The sequence below is a fragment of the Elephantulus edwardii genome, unplaced genomic scaffold, assembly GCF_000299155.1.
Source record: "Elephantulus edwardii isolate Elephantulus edwardi_28Jun2011 unplaced genomic scaffold, EleEdw1.0 scaffold00192, whole genome shotgun sequence".
In the NCBI taxonomy this organism is placed as follows: domain Eukaryota; kingdom Metazoa; phylum Chordata; class Mammalia; order Macroscelidea; family Macroscelididae; genus Elephantulus; species Elephantulus edwardii.
Genome location: NW_006399942.1, coordinates 2,266,520 through 2,280,702, shown reverse-complemented (window position 1 = coordinate 2,280,702; position 14,183 = coordinate 2,266,520). Strand labels below are relative to the sequence as shown.

General features: G+C 38.8%; 1 pseudogene; it reads right to left on the bottom strand.

Moving 5' to 3' along the window:
* Positions 1-336: 336 nt before the first annotated feature.
* The window catches only part of LOC102857200, a 28,678-nt pseudogene continuing 14,831 nt past the window's right edge, over positions 337-14,183 (bottom strand).

Sequence of the window (14,183 nt, the reverse complement as noted above, 5' to 3'; positions counted from 1 at the left end):
CTTGTGTAACTCAAGAGAAAGTGGAGCTGGGGGGCTTGAGCTGAAGAATCTTAGAAGATATGGGAAGATGTAAAAGATTGCATTTCTTTTGTCAGTGAAATTAGAAAATGTTTCCAGCAGGAGGGGAAGTAAGGCAGGGACAGTGGGAAGGGTCCAAGTAAAATTGCAAATCCTGGGACCCTGCCACCCTTCAATAACCTCTTGCCTGAGTTGAGCATCACGTCCTCTCACTCAGATCACTCCAGATCTAAGGGGGTAAAAATGATGGGAGCAGGGCTGGGAACTCCTGTGTCCACGGCTGCCATAAAGGAGAAGGAAAAGGAGGTGGAGGCAGGATCACTGGAAAGGTGAGATCTTCAGGAGGATCATGATCCTAGACTCCATGTGTGAACCAAGGGCTCTGTGTAGTAGACATTCTCATCCCAGTGCCTCTTTCTCCATGTAGCATTTTGAATCTCCTACTGAGACTATACTATAGGTCTTTATAGACCCAGAGATTATACACAACATAGAGCTCTCCGACTAGCCACCCACTTCTTCCTGGTTCTTTTGTCAATACCTGATGGCTCTGGCCCAGTTGTTTCCCCACTCAATCATGGTTCCTGGCTTGAGCTTGTGCATCCTCAGCTCGTAGATGTGGGGGCCTGCTCGGGCCTGTGGTTCATTCCAGAAGCTGAACTAAAGGAGCATCTGGTTCCTCCGGGATTGCAGCATCTGGCTCCATTCTTTACGGAATTCCAGGTATTCCTTGTTGGCTTTGAGCTTATTCATGCAGCCCATGAGGGCTTGGTAGCCCCTTCTCAACAGCCACAGATGCACAGCCTGGTCCTACTCTCAGTACCACGTGTTCCAGTTGCCCACGAGCGAGCAAGGGTAGTCTTCATCCAGATGCAACTTGGGTAGCACGGCCTCCGTCAGGCTGTTGTAGGCATCCAGACACAGGTTTCACGTTGTGAAACTGAATCTTGTACAGGTTGCTGGTCTCCTTCTTGGATAGCAAGGTGGAGTGGGCATCCTTCCGGGGATCCACCTTGTGCACAAACAGGGCGTGGAACCAGTTACCTTCATTGCCCTTGGAATAAAAGCACACGGCAACTCCTCCAGCAGGGACTAGATCTTTCCCATTTCCTTTACCCACCTTTCCCTTTACCCATCAAATTGACCAATCCTGTGATTACCCTACTGCCCATCTTCATTCCTCTGCTGCTACCCTCCACCCTCTTGGATCCTCATACACGCTTTACTAGTTACCCCTCTATTTCTACAATAATGGTCTTATACAGTATTTGTCTTTGTTGGACTGAGTTAGTTTACTTAGAAGTACTCTCCAGTACCTCCCAAGTTATGTAGTAGTTTTCAAAATCATTGCTCCTGCGTGCTGTCAACATGTCAATGTATCACAATTTCTTAATCCTTTCTATTGTGGTTGGGTACTCGGGCTGTTTCCAGGTTCTTGGGATGGTGAATAATGCTGCTATGAACTTTGTTGTACAAGTGTCCATTTGACCCTCAGTTCTAATTTTCTCCGGGTATATTCCAAGCAGTGGAATACCTGGGCCATCTGGAATTTCTATGTTCAGCTTTTTGAGGTAACTGCCATACTGCTTTCCAGAGTGTTGTATCATTTTGGAATTGTAATATTTTCCCTTGTATTTATCACTCTTCTTCTCTTTTATTTCAAGGGTTCTTGTTAAGTTCAAAGAATTTAATGAGTTTTTTATTTCTATATAGACTATATCTTCATCTCCATAAAAATTTCATATTTGTTCCACTCACATTATATTTTAACTTTGAATTATATTTCTTTAGTATTACCATGCAGTATTTTTCCTGAATATTTTTATATTTGTTAGTTTTCTTTAAATAATTCTACTTATTGTAAATGGCATGCAATTCTATTTTATTTTTAAAGTAACCTGAGACATTCTTTTGGTTTGGAATTCTGGTTATTTGCATTTTCTCTGTCAAACAGTACTCTCTAATTTATTTCTCCTCTTTAGTTTTCTATATTATTTCCAAAATGATGTTTTTGGTTTTTTTTTTACTAATTATTTTTCCTTTAAATAATTAAGCTTCCTGTCATTTCTCGGCCTTTTGGCTTAGAGCAAGTGAATAATTAAGCTTTATAGGTTTTGCTTTTCTTCCTTATAGTTTGAATGTCCTGTACCTAATTGGTATTGTTTTGTTAGCTTTAGAAATGAACATTATTATTATTAATAGAAATCTTTGAAAAATTTTACGTGTTTATTTAACTTAAAATTCTATGCCATTGGATATAGTAAAAAAACTGAAGAATATTAAGCAATTGTTTGATTTTGATATTTTTTATAATATAGGATGTGGTTCAAGTATACGTTTCACATGAACACAATCAAGTATTCTGGGATTCCCATTCTTCTCAAGGTTAGTCACAGTTTGTTGTGATCCATGCAGTCAAATGCCTTTGCATAGCCAATGAAACAAAGGTAAACATCTCTGGTACTATCTGCTTTTGATCAAGATCCATCTGACATTAGCAATGTTATCCCTAATGCCATGACCTTTTCTAAACCCAGCATGTACTTCTCATAGTTCTCTGTTGATGTACTGTTCCAGCTGCTTTTGGTTAATCTTCAGCAGAATTTTGTTTGAGTGTGGTATATTAGTGATACCATTTGATAATTTCCACTCTCTTTTAAATCATCTTTTTATAGGAATGGAAATATATACAGATCTCTTCCAGTCAGTTGGTTGTTCTCCAGATTTCTTGGAACAACCTAGTGAGCATTTTCAGAGCTTCATCTGTATGTTAAAATATGTCAGTTGGTATTCCATCAAGAGGCAAACCAAGACATTGCTGACCATCAGATGGATTTTCAGAGGCAATAATCTCATGGCCGAAGATTACCCAACTTTCCCCCATGGAACGGGGGTGGGTTGGGGGGACTATTTCTTGGAAAGGGATGTAATGTTGTAAAGTGAAAAGAGAAGAAGACTCATAACAAAATGGCTTGGCATGGTGACTGTAACAATGGACTCAAATAAATTCACTTGAACTTCAAGATCTTCTCAGGAACAGATTTAAGGCCTTGATCACTAGTGAATGAGAACCGGATGAGCAGTGGGAGAATGTCAAACATCATCCATGAAGAATGCAAAAGGTCATTACAAAGGCAGAAGAAGAAGAAAAGACCAAGATGGATGACAGACAAGACTCTGAATATTGCCCCAGAACACCAATAAACCAAAGCAAAGGGAAGAAATAAAGATTTCAAAGGCCAGCATGGAAAGACAAAGTGAATTATTATAATGAAATGGGAAAAGAGCTGGAGTCAGAAAATCAAAAGTGCCAAACTCATTCAGCATTTCTTAAGCTGAAGGAAATAAAGAACAAATTCAAGTCTCAAATTACAATACTTAAGGATACTATTCAGGAACTTGATTAAAATAGTATTTCAGAATAGAACTTAAAATTAAGAAGAGAGAACTTGAGGGTTGTATTCTCTCTCCATGCCTATTCAATCTGTATGCTGAGCAAATTATTCAAGAAGCTGGACTCTTAAGAAGAATGTGGCATCAAAATTGAAGGAAGACTAATCAATAACTTGCATTATTCTTTGAAACAACCTTGCTTGCTGAAAGTTAAGAGGACTTGAGTCCCTTGTTGTAGAAGGTCAAAGAATAAGTGTTCAATCTGGATTGCATCTCAACATCAAGAAAATAAAAAGTTTACCGCTGGACTGATAGGCAACATCATCCTATATGGGGAAAGGATTGAAACTGTCAACAACTTCATCTTCCTTGGATCCACAATTAACATTCTTGCTATGAGCAATCAGGAAATCAGAAGGCACACTGCACTGGGGAAGTCTGCCCTTAGGGATCTCTCCATATTACTGAGGAATTATGTTATCAGTTTGAGAACTAAGGTGTGTCTGATCCAGGCCATGGTATTTTTAATCACTTGCTATTCATCTGAGAACTGGACAATGAATATGACAGAATAATGACAGAAGAAGAATTGCTACTTTTAAGCTCTGGTCTTGCAGAAAATTACTGGACATGCCATGGACTGTCAAAAAAAAGAACAAACAACTCTTTTTTTAAGAAAGTGCAATCAGAGTTCTCTTTGGAAGCGAAGATGATGAAGCTTTGCCTCATATACTTTGGACATGTTTCTAGAAGGAGTGATTCCTTGGAGAGGGACATGATGCTTGGAAAGGTACAGGGTCAGAGCAGGAGAAGGAGACTCTCAACTAGGTGGCCACACAGTGGCTGCTGCAATGTTCTTTAGTGTGTCAGATAGTGTGAAAATGGCACAGGATAGGACTGGGTTCAAATGTGTTGTTCAGAGGGTTGCTATGGGTTGTACTCAACTTGACTGCACGTAACATCAATAAGGATCCTATGGGTAGAATGTTGAATGATCTAGGAAGCATCAAAAGGAAATGGAAGAAGTACACTGAGTCACTATACCGAAGAGCATTGGTTGACATAAAAGAATTTCATGAAATAACATATGACAAAGAGTCAATGGTGATGAAGAAGGAAATTCAAGCTGCTCTGAAGGAATTGATAAAAATAAGACCGCAGGAATTCGTGGAATACTAATAGATATATTTTAACAAACAGATGCAGCCCTGGACACATTCACTAGGTTATGTAAAGAAATATGAAGGAAAACTGCCTGGCTAACTGTTGCTAAGAGATCCATATTTATTCCTGTCCTAAAAAAAGGAGATCAAACAGAGTGTGGAAATTAATATATTACTAATATCACACACAAGCAAGATCCTGGATTTGGATACGATTATCCAAAAACTAATGAGACAAAAAAACTGACAAAGAACTGCCAGATGTGCAAACTAGGCTTAGGAGAGGCTGTTGCACTAGGAACATTATATCCAAGGTTAGATGGACCTTAGCTGAAAGGAGAGAGTACCAGAGGAATGTCTATCTGTGTTTTTCATTGACTATGCAAAGGCATTTGACTGCATGGATTGCAACAAACTATGGATAACCTTGAGAAAAATGAGAATCCCAGGACATCTGATTGTGCTCATGTGAAACCTATGTTTGGACCAGGAACCAATCATCAGAAGACAGCAAGGAAACACTGCTTGGTTCAAAATCAGTAGAGGATATATATTTTCCCTGTACCTTTTCAATCTATATGTGGAACAGATTATTTGAGAGGCTGGACTTTATGAGGAGAAATGTGGAATCAAGATTGGAGAAATATTCATCAACAACTTGTGTTTATGTAGATGACATAACCTTGCTTGCTGATACTGAGGAGGACCTGAGGCATTTGCTGAAGAAGATCAAGGACTGCAGCCTTCAATAGGGATTAAAGTTTATCATCAAGAAAACAAAGATTCTCACCACTGGGCCAATTGGCAACATCATGATAGATGGAGAAGCAGTTGAGATTGCTAACAATTTCAGCTTGCTTAGTTCATCAACCAACACTCTTGATACCAGCAGTCAGGATATAAATATAAGAATAGAATTAGGAAAATCTGCTATCGGGGACCTTTTCACAATGCTAAAAAGTAACAATGGTGGTCTCAAGATTAAAGTGGGCTTGATCCAACCCATGATCTTTGCAATTGTTATGCATCAGAGAGCTGGACATTGACTAAGGATGATAGAAGCAGAATCAGTACCACTGATACCTTTGAGATATGGTGCTCGAGCAGAGTATTGAACATACTATGAACTGTCAAGAGAACAAACAGGTCTGCTCTTTGGAGGCAAGGATTTTGAAGCTTCATCTCACATACTTTGGGAATGTTGCCTGGAGGGGCCAGTCCTTAGAGAGGTACAACATGATTGGATGTGTGGAGGAACAGCACAAGAAAGGAAGACTCTGGATAAGATGAATTGGCGTAATGACTGGGGTACTGAGGGTAGGTGTGTTAGAGACAGTGAGATTGGTTCAGGGTAGGGCCAAATTCAGAGCTGTTGTACATACGGTAATTATCAATCACAGGTGACTCTACATCACATAACAACAACGACAACAATCACTACAATAGACTAACACAGTAGCATCAGTGTGACTCATTAACTTAGTTCAAGCTTGCTGGAGGATGAGCTATTAATTGTCTATACTGAGAGACTACGTTGATGAAGATGTTTAATAAGTTTGAGTAGTAATTGTCTGGACTGAGAACCACAGTGATACTAGCCTAATTTGGGACTGTTGTTGTTGCACTATTGGTCTGAACCAACCTATAGCTAGCTGACAGTCTGCCAGGTTTTCAGAGGTAACATGGAGTCAGTTTTAAGTGTTGCTTAAGGTATTTCATTCTGGAGTCTACCATTTTGGAAAACTCCCTAAGTCATACTCTTCAATTTAGCCAATTAATTGGTAAAGTTGATATTTTGACATTTATGACTTCTGAATAAGTTAATTTGTTCTAAATTTGGGCTTGAGTCAAGAATGTAACTTTTAGGCCTCTCACATTCTATCAGGAAATGAATAAAAATTACTTAAGTACCACAATTGGTTCAAACTCTGAAAGGAAAACACTGTCAGTGTTTCAGCATATTTAAAAATAATACTTTTCCCCCCACCCTCCATCATTATGTAAATGTCTTTATTTGAGCAATACACTGCTACCCGTTACATCACTTTTCAGAATTAGAGTAACATTGTGGTCTTGAAAACTATAGCAAACAGTTTGAAACAGCATGAGAATCTTAACTTTTACATATCTATTTTTACATTTTAGTGACCACATCTCTTTGTTTTAAGTGTCAAATTTAAAAAGTATTATAATGTAGTATACTTGGCCTACTGCATCTTGGCTAACTTCTGAGCATTGTCTATTCTCACAACTGTCATATTCAAAAACATTTTAAATTTAAAGAGGGAGCTTGATGAGAGATGTTGTTGTTGTTATTAGGTGCCATTGAATCAAGTTCAACTGATAGCAACCCTATGAACACCTGAACCTTGTTCTATCCTGCACCATTCTCACACTTCCTGACACACAAGAGCCCATTGTAACAGTCATCATGTCAATCCAGCTGACTGAGGGTCTTCCTGTCCTTCAGGAAAGGCCCAGTGGTGAGAATCTTTGTTTTCTTAATGTTGAACTTCAATAGATATTGCAAACTATAGTCTTTGGCACTCTTTAGAAAAGGCATTGTATTTGCTAACCCCTCCCTCCTGAGTCAAACACAAGTTTTTCCAATAGAAAGAGCTTAGAGCTTAGCTTCATTTGCATTGAATTCTCTTTGTGCTTTGCTCCCTGGCAATTTTCAGTATAGATAAAGGGAAGCTGGAATCCAGCACTTCAGTTGTTTGAGAACTGTTCACCTCCTGCTTTATCTCTGTTTTCTCCTACATTTTTGGTGTTCTGTCTCATTATTAATACTTATAAAAGTACTTTACCCTCAGTCTGCAACAATCTTAATATCATCAGTGATATCCCTTGTACCAAAATCTCTTCTAAATCCTGCCTGGACTTCTGGAAGTTCCCTATCTATATATTGTTCTTGCCATTTTTGAATGATTGTCAGCAATATTTTGCTTGCATGTGATATTACTGATATTGTTTGATAGTTTCCACATTCAATTGGATCACTCTTCTTGGGAATAGGAACAAATATTGACCTCTTCCAAACTGTCCAAACAGTTGTCCTCAAAATTTTTTGGCATAGACTGATTAGTGTATTGAAACAAGTCAATTGGTATCCCATTGAAACCTGCATTATGTAGATGAAAAAACCTTGCTTGCTTAAAGTGAGGAGAACTTTAAGCACTTGTTACAGAGGATCAGGGAATGTAACCTTCAGTGCAGATTGTATCTCAATGTCAAGGAAACAAAGATTCTTACCACTGGACCAGTAGTCAGAGTCTTGATGGATGGAGAGGAGATTGAAACTGTCAACACCTTCTTCTTGCTTGGATCCATAATTAACACCCTTGGTGCCAGCAGTCAGGAAATAAGGATGTGTGCTGGACTGAGAAAATCTACAGTTAGGGACATCTCCAAATTACTAAGGAGTGATGATGTTAGTTTGAGGACTAGGATGAGTCTGATTCAGGACATAATTTTTCTGACTACTTGGTAGGCATCTGAATAAGACTGAGAGAAAAGAAGTGACTCCTTTGAGCTGTGTAGTTGGAGAAGGGCACTGAACATCTTATGGATGGCCAAAAAACAAGCAGATATGTCTTGGTGAGGGTACAGCTAAAATGCTCTTCTTTTTTCCCTCCCTCTGTTCACTCAACAGCCACCTGGTCTAGGTATAGATTTCCCATGAACACAATTAAGTGCCCTGAGATTCTAATTTTTCTCAATGTCAGCTATAACTTGTTGTTATGATGTTGTTGATTGCCTTCAAGTTGAGTATGACTCACAGTGACCCTATGAACAAAAGGCCTGAAGCCCCTCTACAACTATCAACATTTATCAAAATTCACAGAGGTTCTGGAGGTATGTTGTTTAGGAAGTGAATGCCACTCCTGCTTCCATAGTATGTTACTGTTATGTGTTGTTGAGTTGCCTGTGATGCAATCCTATGTACAGCAGCTCTGAACCTCTCCCTGTCCTGAGCCAGTCTCACTAATTCTGACACATCAGTTACTATCTCCCCAGTCACTGTATCCATCCTTCTCATCCGGGGGTTCTTTCTCTTCTGTGCTGTCTGTCTATGCTTCCAAGCATGATGTTGTTCTCCAAGGACTGATCTCTCCTGGCCATGTGCCCAAAGTAAGTAAGGCAGATGCTAACAGTTAAATGCTTTTGCATAGCCAATTAAGCATAAATAGATATTCTTCTTCTATTGTTTACTTTCAGCCAGGATCCATCGGACATCAGCAGTGATATTCCTGGTTCCACAACTTCTTCTTAATCCTTCTTGAACTCCTGGCAGCTCACTGTGTGCTGTTATAGCTGGTTTTGAATGATCGTCAGCAGTATTTTGCTTGCATGTGATTTTAATTATATGTTTGATAGTTCTATATTCTGCTGGATCAACTTTCTTGAGAATGGAAACAACCATGTACCTCTTCCAAGGTTTGATTTTAGATCAGGTAGCATTCACTTAGGGAGCTCTGGTGGCCTAGCAGCAAGAAGTTGTGCTGCAATCACAAAGGCATGCTGTTCAAATCCACCAACTGCTCCATGAGAGAATGATGAGTAATCTCTTCCCGTGCAATTAACTGTCTCTGAAAATCCACTGAAGGGTCAGTTATGGGTCCATTTTAACTCACACAACAACAAGTGTTCTTACTACAGAAACACTTTATTATGTGCTTTTCTGCTCCGATCTTGAGCCAAATTTATTGTTACTTACTTACCTACCCTCATAATCCCCAGTCACTGAGTCAATCAATCTCATCAAAGGTCTTTCTCTCTTGGGCTCCCGGGCATGATGTCCCTATCCAAGGACTGGTTCCTCCTTGCAACATGTCCAAAGTATGTCAGACAGAGCTTCATAATCCTTGTCTCCAAGGAACAGCATAGTTTCACCCTCTCCAGAATGAATCTGTTTGTTTTCCTAGCAATCCATACTACATTCAATACTCTTATCCAGCACCACAACTCAAAGGCGTTAACTATCTTTTTATCATTCCTGATCGTTGTCCAGCTTTTTGATGCATAACAAGTAATTGTGAAGACCATGTCCTGGATCAGGTACACCTTAGTCTCCAGACTAACATTCATTACTCTTCAGTGCTCTGGAGAGGTCCCTGACAGCAGATTTTTTCCTACATAATTCATCTTTTGATTTCCTGGCTGCTGGTACCAAGAGGATTGATTATGGAACCAAGCAAACTGAAGCTATAACAATCTCAATTTCTCCATCATCTATCATGATGCTGCTGATTGGCCCAGTGGTGATAATCTTTGTTTTCTTGTTGTTGAGCTTCAATCCATATCGAAGGCTGCATTCTTTGACCTTTTGTAGCAAGCGCTTCAGGTCCTCCTCAGTTTCAGCAAGAAGGGTTGTGTCATCTGTATAACGCAGGCTGTTGATGCCTCTTCCTCCAATCCTTTTCCCATACTTATTCAATCTATATACTGAGCAAATTATTTAAGAAGCTCAACTCTATGAAGAAGTATGTGGCATCAGGATTAGAGGAACCCTGCAACAACAACAGGCCACCAGAAGTCGGTAGTAAGGGGGTGGGGGAAGAAATTCATATAAGAGAACACAGACATTTACTATGAAAGTAGGGCAACAACTAGGTGGAAAACAATGACATTTTTACACAAGCAATCTTTAATTTATGAATACATTCCATTACTATCTTTTTCAGTTGAACTTTTACTTAAGTTGAAATAGTCAAGTATTTTATTCAATATTGTTGTTATGTGTCGTTGAGTCACTTAAGACTCAGTGTTCATACCTATGAACAATAGGTATGAACACTGTTGTTGCACAGGGTTCGGATCTGATTTAATGTTAGTCTAGTGTTTTCTTAGTTCTTGTTGTGTTGTTAAGTGCTGTCGAGTCGTAGGCAACTCATAGGGACCCTATGAAGGAGAGTCCTCTACACTTGGGTGGCTTTCATCCTCTCTCCAGGTTCATAGGGTTTCTGGAGGCAAGCTATTATGGAAGAGGATGCCACTCCTCCTTCCAATCTTGTTCTAATGGGGAGTTACACCCCACTCTTTGTCCGCATTGGGTAGCCAACCAATAACACACTTGACACATCAGGTTTTCTTAGTATATGGTGTATTTTTTCTATATTGAAATGTTAAAGAAACACTTCCAGACACAATGAACAAATGAATTTTAATTGTTGAGTTTTTAATATATTATGTTCCATTGTGCCAGAACCACCAGGTGTTGACCTCCAGAAGTTTTCAGACGCAGTACATCACATGGAAGCATGGTGCCCCATTCTTCTGCAGAGCAGTTGGTGGATTTGAACCATGCACCTTTGAGAGTATAGCGCAGTTTCTTACAACTAGGCCAGCTATCAGAGCTTCCTGAATTTTTAATACAATGGACTTTAATTTGTAATGTAATCCATAGTTTGTAACTATGAATTATACATAACTCAGAAATTTGTAATCTGCGATTGCGTGGAAATTGAAATTTGCTAGAGCTAAAACCTGAACATTTTGTTCAGAACATTTTGTTCTTCCATGTCTCACTAATTTCTGTCTTTCCACATTATCACTTATTTTAGTAAAAAATATTTGAAATTTTCTATTCTGACATGTTTATATTTTACACAGCTTCTTATTTTTGCTAATTTGGTTACTAATTATGATTTCAGAGAAATTAGTTCAGATGAGAAAACTAAAACTGAGTTATATTTTATACTCTGGGTAGATAAAAAATTAAAAAATGAAAGGCAAAAAAGGAAAATAATGAGTGGAAAATGTTAATTAGTTTCTCTTTGAACATTTTCTTGTTTTAGTCTTGTGATAGGCTTTTATTATGTGGATTTATCTTTTTCTCCTTAGCTATTGGGCAAGAGGAACTAAATATTTATGGAATTTGTGATGTAGATCTGGAGATTTTTCTTGACTATATAGAATGGAAAAAAACCCAAACCCCAAAACAGAAAACCAAACAAACAACCAAAAAGCCTTGGGAAAGGCAATGCAGATTTGTCTTTACAAGATGTCATAAGTCAACCATTCTCAGACTTTTGATTTCAGGATTTTTACATAGTCTGAAATATTTTTGAAGGTTTTAAAGAGCTTTAAGTTTTGCAAATTACACCTGTTTATTTGGAAGGAGTGGCATCCACTTCCTAAACAACATGCCTCTGGAAACTATGAACTTTGACAAATGTTGACAGTTCAAGAAAGGCTTCAGGACTTTTATTTATAGGGTCACTATGAGTTGTGCTCTACTTGAAGACAATAAACAACAAAAACCTATTGATATCTGCTAAGTTAGAAAATAAGACTATGACGATTTCTTTATTAATTGATTAAAAATAATAATTTATTTGTATGAATGGCATAAATTAGTAAAAGAGCTCTTTTTACAAAAACAAGCAAAATAATGAGAAAAACGTATTTGACAGTTTTTGCAAATCTTTTAATAGAAAATGTTTGGATAATCTTTTATAATTTTGAAGTGTCTGAAAAAAATACTGCCCTCAATGGCTACTTACTTGGAAAAAAAATAGAATCCTATTAATTGGTTTTTAGACTAATTATGAATATTAATTTTTAATGCTATGAGTCTCAGGCAACTCAATGGCACATAACAACAACAACAACTTCAAAATGCCACAGGTGATATTTTTTGAAGGTTAATTATAGTGAAGAACTTGAAATAATATCAGTAAATTTTTTATACTTTTCCTTTAAAATCTTATGGTTGTTCTTGCACTTTGAATAAATAAATATTTTATCCACAAATAATTTTATTACATTATGCATTCGTTATACTAAAACTGTTGGGTTACTAAATTAAGGAAAATTTTCAAATATTCTCCCATTTATAAATTAATTTGTTTATATCACCACTTAACTCATTAAGAAGGTTTTAAAATGTTGGCAAAAAGTTTCCCCAAATTCTGATTTTTATTTGAAAGCTTGCATTTTATTATTGCCAAAAAGTTCTGTGAGTGAAAGCTCAGTTCTATCAAGTGAAAATTATGTTAATGCTTAAAAAATCAGCAAAGGAAAGATTAGCTAGTTAAACATATAACACAAATCTCATTTCATACACTTGCTTGCCAGATTGCCATGGTATTTGAGTGTGAAGAGGAAGTGCATTATTCGTGCTTTCCATTTCATCACACAGGATACTAAAAAGTCATGAACTCGAGATTTATATCTATACAATTAATATCTTATACTGCTTCATTGACTGTGAAAGAGAGAAGACTTTCAGTGAGATAACTTGACACACTGACAATGGGCTTACACATAGCAATGACTGTGAGGATAGCACAGATTCAGGCAATGTTACATTCTCTTGAAGAAAAGGTCCTTATGTGTTGAAATTGACTTAATGGCACCTAACAAAAAAAACACTGCCTCATCAAGAATATCCTAGAAGAGAAAGTGCTATTTTTTACTCTCTCTAAGAAGGATATCATGCTCAGAAGGGACAGCACAGAAAAAGAAGACTCCAGATGAGTTGGATAGATACGATAACTGGGGCAATTTGGGGCAGGTGTGTGGGAGTCAGTGAGACTGGCTGAGGACAGGGCAGGCTTTAGAGATGTTGTACATAGGGTCGCAATGAGTCACAGGCAATTTGATGGCACATAACAACCTGTGGTGTAGCACTCTGGTGGCCTAGTGATAAGAAGCTGTGCTGCAATCCTGAAGGCACATGGTTGTGAGGCTGCCAGCTAATTCATGGGAGCAGGATGGACAATCTCGTCCCATGTGATTAACTGCCTCTAAAAACCTGCTGGGGGGGTTAGCTATGGGTCAGTGCTGACTGTACGGTACACAACAACACCATATGATGTAGAACACAACTTTTAGTTATAGATTTGATTTGTGTCAAGACACCAACAGTTTGACTAAATCTTGCTTTCACAAAGTCAGTTTGAAGTTCAACATAGGGGAAAAATGGAAATAATATCATTTGTTGTTATTGTTATTATGTGCCATCGAGTTGCTTGTGACTCATAGTGATGACCCTTATGTACAAGAGCCCTAAATGTCGTTCTATCCTGTGTCAAACTTGCCGCCTCAAACACACTCATTTCCACCACTCCACTCACAGAATCGATCCATCTCATTGAGGGTCTTCCTCTCCTGCACCGTCCCTCCACTCTCCCAAACATGATGTCGCTCTCCAAGGACCAGTCCCTCCTTGCAACATGCCCAAAGGATGTCAGACTAAGCTTCGGAATCCTTGACTCTAAGGAGCATTCCAGCTTCACCCTCTACAGGACAAACCTATTTGTTCTCCTAGCAGTCCATGGAATATTCAACACTCTTCTCCAGGACCACAGCTCAAAGGCATCAATTCTGAGCTCGGCAGGCGCCTCCTGGCGTGCCCGAGAGAAGGGGGCCCGTTTGCCCCCTGGATCCTGAACCAAGAGACTGGGCCCTGCACGCGCCCTCCATGAGGGTGGAGGTAGCGGGTTATGCACAGAGTCCGAGACCCAACGGGATCTCTGGGGCCCCTCCAGCCCCTTTGGGGTGAGAGTTTGCCTTCGCCTCTCCGACTTGCCACCTCAGCCATAAACTGAAGGGAACTGAACCGGATCTGGGCATCCTCGTTCTTGGAATCTATGCCCTCTC